A 10,120-nucleotide genomic window follows, 5' to 3' on the forward strand; every position below is an offset into this window, starting at 1 on the left:
TACCTGTGCTCTCTTCTGTTAACTGGTATTTGAGTATGGCTGGTTTTTTCTAGGTTCCTTATATGTGTGCTTTTCCTTTTGTTCAGCATGGAGGATTCTATCAAGTATTTTCTGTAGAGCTGGTTTTGTCTTCAGATATTCCTTTAACCTGCTTTTGTCATGGAATGTCTTTATTTCTCCATCTATTTGGATGGATAACTTTGCAGGATAAAGTAACCTTGGTTGACAGTTGTTATCTTTCAGAACTTGGAATATATCACTCCAGGCCCTTCTGGCTTTAAAAGTTTGTGTTGAATAATCTGCTGTAATCCTGATGGGCTTGCTTTTGTAGGTAACTTGATTTTTCTCTCTAACTGCTTTCAATATTTTTTCTTTGGTTTGTGTGTTTGGAAGTTTGAGTATAATGTGGCGAGGAGAGTTTCTTTCTGGGTTTTGTCTGGCTGGGGTTCTAAAGGCTTCCTGTATCTGTATTGGCACCTCTTTCCCAATTTGGGGAAAATTTTCCTCTATGATTTTGTTGAAGATGCCTACTATGCCTCTGGAGTGGAATTCTTCTCCTTCTACTATGCCCTGAATTCTTATATTGGATCTTTTCATAGTGTCCCGAATATCTTGAAATTCCCACTCATACTTTTCTATAAGTTTGTCTTTCTCTTTGTTGGACTGCATTAGGTCTGCCACCTGATCTTCTAGCTTAGATATTCTGTCCTCTCCCTCATCCATCCTACTGGTGAGATTTTCTACAGAGTTTTTTATTTCATTAACTGTGTTCTTCATTGCTAGTAATTCTGACTGGTTTTTCTTTATTATTTCTATTTCTCTATTTATGTCTTGTATTGCCTTCTTTATTTCATTAAATTGGTGTCCTGCCTCTTCTTTGATTCCTTTGATTTCCTCTTTGATTTCCTCTTTGATTTCTTCTTTGATTGTTTTCATGTGTTCTTTGACCTCTTTGAACATATTTATAATTATTCTTTTGAACTCTTTCTCAGGCATTTCCTCTAACTCTTTCTCACTGGAGGACATTTCTGATGCATTAATACTTTTAGGTGGATTTATATCGTCTTGCTTTTTAGTGTTTCTTGTGTTATAATGTATATATTTTTGCATCTTGGATTAAGTTAATGCTTGGATTTTCTAGCTAGCTGTGTATTCTTAGCTGTATCAATTGATTTGATGTAATATATTTTCAGGGTAGGACCTTAAGGTATTAGGTGTGGCTCTTAAGACTCTCAGAGTATCTACAAAGATGTTCTTAGGGGTTGAGTTTCCCTGCTATAGGAGTATTCAAGCAGGCTGAGTGGAATAATATACTGGTAGATTCTAAAATTTAGCTAAACACTGTACCCATTCCATCAAAAACAGCCCCGAGTAAGTATGCAAGAGTAGTTATTATAATGACCAGATCCTCTATCAACAAAGAGGTTTAGATTTCTGGTCTGTTGAGGGATCCAAGTCAGCTTGTGACCAAGTGAGACCCTTCCCTGGTGCAATCCCAGTTACCTTGGGTGATTGTGGTCTCAGTCAAGTTGCTGCCTGGGTCGTCGGGCTGCTGTTCTGATTTCTGGAGCTGGGCACTTGCTTTTTCTACGGGGCAAACTGAGCCGCTGCTGCCGCCTCTGCAGCTGTTGTAGATGCCACCCCCGGAGCCCCCACCGCTGCTGAAGCTGCCGTTGCCGTGTCCACCGCTGCTGCTCACCCCGAAGCCGCTGCTGCTCACCCCGAAGCCGCTGCTGCGGGATCTGTCACCGCTGCCGCTCCTGGGTCCGCTGCTGCTGGGGCCACTGGTACCGGTGCTGGAGCCGCTGAAGTTGCTGCCGAATTCTGCTCCTGCTTGGGTCCCGCCATCAGCCCAAGTTGGCGTGGCCGGGTCCCGGGCCGCTGCTGTGTTCGCTGGAGCTGGGCTCAGGCGGTGGCGGGGGGGGGGGAGGGGAGGGAGCCGCGGCTGCTCTGGTTGTATCGCTTCTCCACGTGTGCTTTTACCTCGCGGTCTGCTCCTCCCTCCGTTGCTCGCTGCCGCTCTCCCCTCACGTTTCCTGAGTTGCGGAGAGCGCGGTGTGAGGGGAACATCCCGCACCTGGCTTGTCCTGCGGCTCGAGCCGAGAGTCCGGCGGTTTTCTGCCGCTCCGCGGTTGCGGCGGGTAGCCGAGCCGCCCCGGAGCCGCTGTTCCCGCCTGTGCAGGCTCTGGATGCTCTATAACTCTTCCACTTCTCCGCTGCCGCCTCAACTTCCTATACACCTCACTTTTTAGTAAAAGTGTGTATTTTGCTGAGTTTTTTTTTGGTCTTTCCCCCCCCTAGGCTGCTTTGGCGTGGTACCTACGCCGCCATCTTAACCGGAAGTCCCAGATAATTTTTTAAAACATTATCAATGAATAAGTTGTGATATACAGCAATAAAACAACATTAATAATTCTGACAAGTAAAATGGAACACAAAATAGTCAATTTATACAAACCTCAAAAACAATCAAAAATCACCTATGATATTAGAAGTCAGGATACTGGTTACCTTTATGGTGAGGCTACTAGGAGAGTGCATAAATAACTTTTGTGTAGTTGGTAGTATCCCAGGTTCATGCTGTAGGTGGTGGTTATTTGGGTAATCAAATAGCAAATAAAATATAAAAATATAGCCCCCAGGGGCTGGAGGGATGGCTTAGCAGTTCAAGTGCTTGCCTGTGAAGCCTGTGTAGGTCCTGGTATGCCCATTTTCTCCCTTCCTTTCTATTTCTCTCTCTCAAATAAATAAGTAAATAAAATTTAAGAAAATAGCCTCCAATTGATTAGTAATATTTATATTCATTTCAATTTGTGAAAATTAATGAAGGTACATGCTTGTAATCTGTATACTTTCTTTAGTTTTATTATGGTTTAATAAAGAACTTGTTTATAATGGCATACATGTATAAAAATGCCATAGTGAAAGTCATTACTTTTTATGTCAACTTTAAAAATTAATAAAAAAAATTTACAGAAAAACAAGCAACTCACCATTTTTTTTCTAAATATGACACTTAATTTTTTTTTTCTAGGTAGGGTTTAGCTGTAGCCCAGGCTGACCTGGAATTCACTATGTAGTCTCAGGGTAGTCTTGAACTCACAGCAATCCTCCTACCTCTGCCTCCCAAGTGCTGGGATTAAACACGTGTGCTGCCATGCCCGGCTTGACAAGTGATAGGAAGAGTCAATTTCATTGATCAACACGGTATTGTGGCACACACCAAATTTCACTGAATAGATTGTTTTTACATACCTTTGTCATTGGAAATGAAAATAAAGTAACGACAATTGCCAATCTCTTATAAACATCAAACTTTATAAGTAAACAAATGTTTTTCATTTAAAAATAATTTTACTATTTATAGGAGAGAAGACAGAGAGAAGCAGACACAGAGAAAATGAGTAAGAGCATACCAGGCCTTCCTGCCACTGTAAACAAGTTCCAGACACATGTGCCACTTTGTGTATCTGGCATTACATGGGTAGTGAGGAATCGAACCTGGGCCATCGGGCTATGCAAGCAAATGCTTTTAACTGCTGAGCCAACTCTCCAGCCCCGAACAACTGTTTTTGATCTGACAATATAAGCACTTACCCAGAGATAATTTGTCCACCTTTCATTGCTCTCAATATTTCATTTGTTTTTTTTATTTTTTAGGTTAGAATACAAAGTACTATGTTTCATCATGACATCTTCATGTGTATGCATCATTACACATCATTCTCACTTGTTCTTCTCCATTACACTACTTTTCCATTCTTCCAATAATGAGACAAATTTCTGCTTTCTTACTTATTAGATACTTCCCTCTTTATTTCACCTCCCATCAGATCTCCACCTTTCCTCAGGATCCCACTTCTAGTTCCATGACCTGCAATCACACGTATATACATATATATATATCTGTATAAATTTCAGTTTAGGTCCCACATATGAGAGAAAACATGCAGAACTTGTATTTATTTATGAGAGAGAAAAAGGCAGAAAGAGAGAGGGGGGGGGTAGAATGGGTTCACCAGGGCCTTTAGCCTCTGCAAATGAACTCCAGAAGCATGGGCCACCTTGCATCTGACTTTACACAGGTACTGGGGTATCAAACTTGGGTCCTTAGGTTTTTCAGGCAAACACCTTAAGCATGGAGCAATCTCTCCATCCCTAGAATTTGTAGTTTTGAACCTGGCTTATTTTGTTTAACATAATGATTGCTAGTTGTATTCATTTTCCTGCAAGTGCCATGACTTCATTTTTGTTGATGGTTTCATAAAATTCCATGGTATATATGTACCACATTATCTTTATTCATTCATCTTTTCTTAAAAAAAAGTTTTGCCCAGGTATGCATGTTCCTATGTGTGGGCATATGTGTGTGTGGGTACCTATTGGCCATGTGTGTGAATGCCTGTGGAGGCTAGAGGTCAACATCAGGTGTATTTCTCAATTGATCTTTACTTTTTAAAAATAAGATCTCTCACTGAACCTGGGATTCAGTGATTCAGCTAGATTAGCTAAACAGCGAGCTCAGGGATTCCCCTGTTGTTGCCTCCCAGCACTGGGATTACAAGCATGCTGCCCAGATTTTACTGGGTGTTGGGGATCTCAATTCACAGACATTGTGCTGATGGAGCATCTCCTCAGCTCTATATTCATTCATCTTCTGGTGGACATCTAGGTTGGTTCCACTTCCTGGTTGTTGTGCATAATGTAGCTCTAAACGTGGATTGTGCAAGTAACTCTGGTATGTTGACTTAGGGTCTTTGTGTATATAGCCAAGACTGGGTTAGCTGAATTATTCCATATTTATTTAAGAAAAAAAAAATTGACCTCAAACAAAATTCTCTTCTATTATTTATTTATTCATTTGACAGAGAAAGAGAGGGAGAGAGATAGGGAGAGAGAGAGAATGGGCACACCAGGGCCTCCAGTCACTGCAAACGAACTCCAGACGCGTGTGCCCCCTTGTGCATCTGGCTAATGTGGGTCCTGGGGAGCGAACCTGGATCTTTGGCTTTGCAGGCAAATGCCTTCACCACTAAGCCATCCCTCCAGCCCTCTCTTCTATTTTTTTTTTAAAGTACATTTAAAAAAATACTGGCTTTTTATTCCAGTAGAGTGGAAAAAAAAATCATAGACAGCGATCCCAAGTGATTAAGTCTACTAAATGACAGCATATATACCCATCTCTGCAAAATGTACGCTTTAAAACTTGCAAATTACCATAAGAAGCACAGCTTTTACAGTTCTTGGTGAAGACAGCCACCTAGTGGAAATAGTTCTACTAATTTTTAAAGATCAACAAAATAAACCTGAACTCTCAGCCCAACTGTAAACTGTAATATTGGTTTAAAATGTGAAAGGAACATGCGTGGTGGTACATGCCTTTAATCCCCGCACTCAGGAGGCAGAGGTAGGAGGATTGCCCAGAGTTCGAGGACACCCTGAGACTACACAGTGAATTCTAGGTCGGCCTGGGCTAGCGTGAGCCCCTACCTTGAAAAACCAAAAATAAATAAAAAGAACATAAAATGTAAAAGGAGAGCGGGGTGTGGTGGCGCACGCCTTTAATCCTAGCACTTCGAAGGCAGAGGTGGGAGGATCGCTGTGAGTTTGAGGCCATCCAGAGACCACACAGAGAATTCCAGGTCAGCCTGGACTAGAGACACTGCCTTGAAATACAAACAAACAAAAGATGTAAAAAGAGTACAGAACTGGAGATGTAGCTCAGAGTAGTTGGCATGTTCAATTCCAACTAGTATAAAAAGCAAATAAACATGCAATTAACAAAAGACAAATACAAAACCAAAAAGGATTTGCAGTAAAGCACCATTCAGACACTCCTTATTTTGGGTCCAGGTCTGGAGGGTGGGCCAGGGAGGAAAATTAGTGCTTTATACACTGGTCCACAGAACCGAGTGCCATTTGGTCAGAGAGAGCCAAACTCAAATATGTGTTTCTTTGGGCTGCTCACATGCTCTCTTCATTTATTTAATTTTTTAAAATATTTCAGTTTATTTATTTGTAAGGAGAGAGGGAAAAGAGAGAGGGAAGGAAAAAGTGAGGGAGAAAGAAAGAGAATGAGTTGGAGAGGGAATGGCATTCCAGGGCCTCTAGCTGCTGCATGTGATTGTGGGTATTGGGGAATCCAGCCCTGTCATCAGGCTTTGCAGGCAAGCACCCTAACAACTGAGCCATCTCTCTAGCTGTCAAATGTTGTCTTTTCCTTTTCTTTTTAAAAATATTTTTTATTTATTTGCAAGATGAGAGGGACAAATATATATAGAGAAAGGCAGAGAGAATGGGCGTGCCATGGCCTCCAGCTACTACAAACTAACTCCAGATGCATGCACCACTTTGTGCATCTGACTCGCTCTCTCTTGCATAAAAAATGTCAGTCTGGGGGCTGGAGAGATGGTTTAGCAGTTAAGTGCTTGCCTGTGAAGCCTAAGGAGCCTGGTTCGAGGCTTGATTCCCCAGTACCCATGTAAGCCAGATGTACAAGGGGACAAATGCGTCTGGAATTCCTTTGCAGTGGCTGGAGGCCCTGATGCGCCCATTCTCAATCTCTCTCTGCGTTTCTCTCTCTCTGTCACTGTCAACTAAGTAAATAAAAATAAACCAAAAATATTAAAAAAATATCAGTCTGTTTGGCTTGCCTCAAAAAAGTATTTTTAATTAAAAAAAATTAACTAACAACAAATGTTGGCAAGGCTGTGGGGAAAGAGGAAGCCTCATTCACTGCTGATGGGAATGGCAACTGGTAAAACGACTGTGGAAATAAATATGGAGATTCCTGCATAAGCTGAATGCAGAACTACCAACAGACCCAGTTATTCCACTCCTCAACATGTACTCTAAAAACCTCACTATCTGCTTCAGAGATACTCGCTCAATCATGTTTACTGCTTCCCTATTCAAAATAGTTGGGAATTGGAATCAACCCAGATGCCCTTCAGCTGATAAAAGGATAATGTAGATGTTATATATTTGCCCAATGTAAATATACTCAGCAATAAGGAAAAATGAAATAAAACATGCAAGAAAATGGATGGTCTTGGGAAATATCATTCTGTGTCAGGTCACACAGACTAAGAAAGGCAAAAGTCACAGGTTCTGTCTGATATGTCTGATATGTGGTTCCTAAACTAGACCAGCAGAAGAAGAGTGTTAAAGCAAGTGCACATTAGGACTATGGACATGTAACTAGAATGAGACCAGGAGAGGGGAACCAGAGAGAGAGGAGAGGAGGGAATAGCAGACAAACCAGTACATGGATTAAATACTAGGGTGGGACCATGGTGGTGGTGGGATCAGGGAAAGGGAGGGTGGGGAGGGACCTACACAAAACGAAAGACTAAAATAGCTCAATAGGCAGCTTTCTCCTGGAAAAACCAATATATAAGATAGAACCTCCAATTAAGGGTGGTGGATGGACCAGACTGAAATGCCCAGTAGAAGGCAGAGAAAGCTTAATCCTTAAACCATGGGCTTTGGCTTGTGGACCCCAGGGCCAGATCTGCATTAACCCCTACAACAAGCCATTGGCTAGGGTGATCCATGAGATCCCTCAAAACAATGCTGGCCGTTGCCAAACACTTGGTTACAGAGCTAGAAGGTCAGACCCTATTGCTGAAGACACCACAGACCACCATCTCAGAATGCCTAGAGACATTGCAGGAAATGAGAGGAAAGCCATTCTTCACCTGAAAAGCCCTCATGGCGCTGGAAAGTGCTATGGGAGATACTGGGTGGCAATGGTCACTGAAAGCATGAATAAGCTGGTGACCCTGCAAGCCACACATCAGCCATACAAGAAATACACAATTGTGCAATAGTGGCACATAGCCTCTGTGGGTAATCAACTGCCCTCTGATTGGACATGAGGGCCGCTCAGTAGGACAAAGCTTATAACTGGTATGTGGAACCAAGTCAGCACCCTATGGTCAGGAAAATCACAATACCTAGAGAGAAGCACTCAGTGTTCCCAGTACAAGTACAGTGGGTAGCCCTATCAAAATGCTTTTCAAGGGCTGGGGAGATGGCTTAGCAGTTAAGGCAACTGCCTGCAAAGCCAAAGGACCCATGTTCGATTCCCCAGGACCCACGTGAGCCAGATGCACAAGGGCACATGCATTTGGGGTTCATTTGCAGTGGTGTGCCCATTCTCTCTCTGCCTCTCTCCTCTCTCTCTCTGCTTGCAAATAAATAAATAAAAATTAAAAAAATGTCTTTCAAGTTCCTAGGCATATGCCTCTTAGTTAAAACTGCTCTCAGGATAGAAACACCCTGACACATAGCTCCCCCGAGAGCCAGAAGCCCTAATTAACCCACATCGAACACCAATAACCCAACGGAGGATGGCCCATAGGGAAATGGGGACTGGGGGGACATATTATAACAAGTAAAAAAAATTAATCAATAATTTTTTAAAAAGAGATTAAGCAGGGCTGGAGTGATGGCTCAGCAGTTAAGGTGCTTGCCTACAAAGCCTAAGTACTTGGGTTCAATCCTCCAGTACCCATATAAAGCCAGATGCACAAGGTGGTGCATGCATCTGAGTTTGTTTGCAGTAGCTAGAGGCCCTGGCATGCCCATTCATCTCTCTCTCTCTCTGTCTCATAAATAAAATATTTTTAAAAAAGAGATAAAGCAAAAGTACCCATTGTAATCACTAAGCTCTCTTTTCTAAGTGGTTTGAGTCCGTATCTGAAATCTCTAGGTCTGTTCACCACAGAGCTGGCAGTCTCAGGTCTAGGCATGGGTGCATATGATTTTCCTCATAGCTTTGGTCATCCATGTGGAAATGCACACAAGAATATTCATTTTGACATTATTTATGGTGGTGGGTATTTTGATGTTCTCCTGAGAGTCCTTTCTGAGGAGAGTGGGTAGGTCAAATGTGGAGATTGCTTACCATGGGAACAAGACAAGAATCAAAAGCAGTTAAGAAGATTTACACATGTAATACAGATGAACCTACAAGCATAATGTAGAGTAAAAAAAATGAAAGCTTCTTTTATCTTTATACAAATCATGTATTTTTATTTATTTATTTATTTATTTATTTATTGAGGTAGGGTTTCATCCTAGCTCAGGCTGACCTGGAATTCACTATGTAGTCTCAGGGTGGCCTCAAACTTATGGCAATCCTCCTACCTCTGCCTCCCAAGCACTGGGATTAAAGGTGTGCGCCACCATGCCTGGCTTATGTATTCTTTTTAAATGGTATGTATGTATGTATGTATGTATGTATGTATGTATGTATGTACTTGAGAGAGGGAGAGAAAGAGGCAGAGAGAGAAAGAGAGAGAAAGAATGAATTGGCATGCCAGGGCCTCCAGCCAGTGCAAATGAACTCCAGATGCATGTGCCACCTTGTGCATCTGGCTTAGGTGGTTACTGAGGAATGGAACCTAAGGCCTTTGGCTTTGCAGGCAAGAGGCTTAACAACTGTTAAGCCATCTCTCCAGACCCCCAAACTATGTTTTCTTGCAAGAACACTTATAAACAAACATTCAACTCATTGGCATAGTTGCCGATTGGGGACTGAAGTTGAGGAAGGAGGAAGAAATGGGGAAATGGGATGAAAGGCTGAATAAACAAAATCTGGGCAAGTCCTTGCACGGACCAATGATGATAATGGGTTGCAAAGTGAGAATATGATTAACTCAGCCTTGTGTACCTGGGGCACCCACCTCTCACCCCTAAAAGGTCTTACATAAAAAAAACTCTTGTACTCTTTCATCATTATTTGCTCTGCATGTATATCTAATCTCTTCAGATAAAGTTGTTTCAAACAAATTTGGGAGTATTTGACATAAAATCTCACTTCTAAATTTGCCTTGTGACAGAGCTATGAAAGACTAATTTATAACAGACTTTATATTTTTCTCAAGTCACTAGAAACAAAGCTTTTCTCCAAGCTCCACCCCCAATAGCACTTGGAAGGTGCAGGAGGTCAAAGTCATTTTCAGCTACTTAGCAAGTTTGAAGCCAGCCAGTCACATGGGACCCTGTCTATAAACCAACCCCCACCCTCCAAGATTCAATAAGATACATTTTACAGTACTGTTTATATAAATTAAAACCATGGGTATGCAAAGCAATGTATTTTGCAAGAGTA

Source organism: Jaculus jaculus, chromosome 1 (genome assembly GCF_020740685.1).
Source record: "Jaculus jaculus isolate mJacJac1 chromosome 1, mJacJac1.mat.Y.cur, whole genome shotgun sequence".
NCBI lineage: Eukaryota > Metazoa > Chordata > Mammalia > Rodentia > Dipodidae > Jaculus > Jaculus jaculus.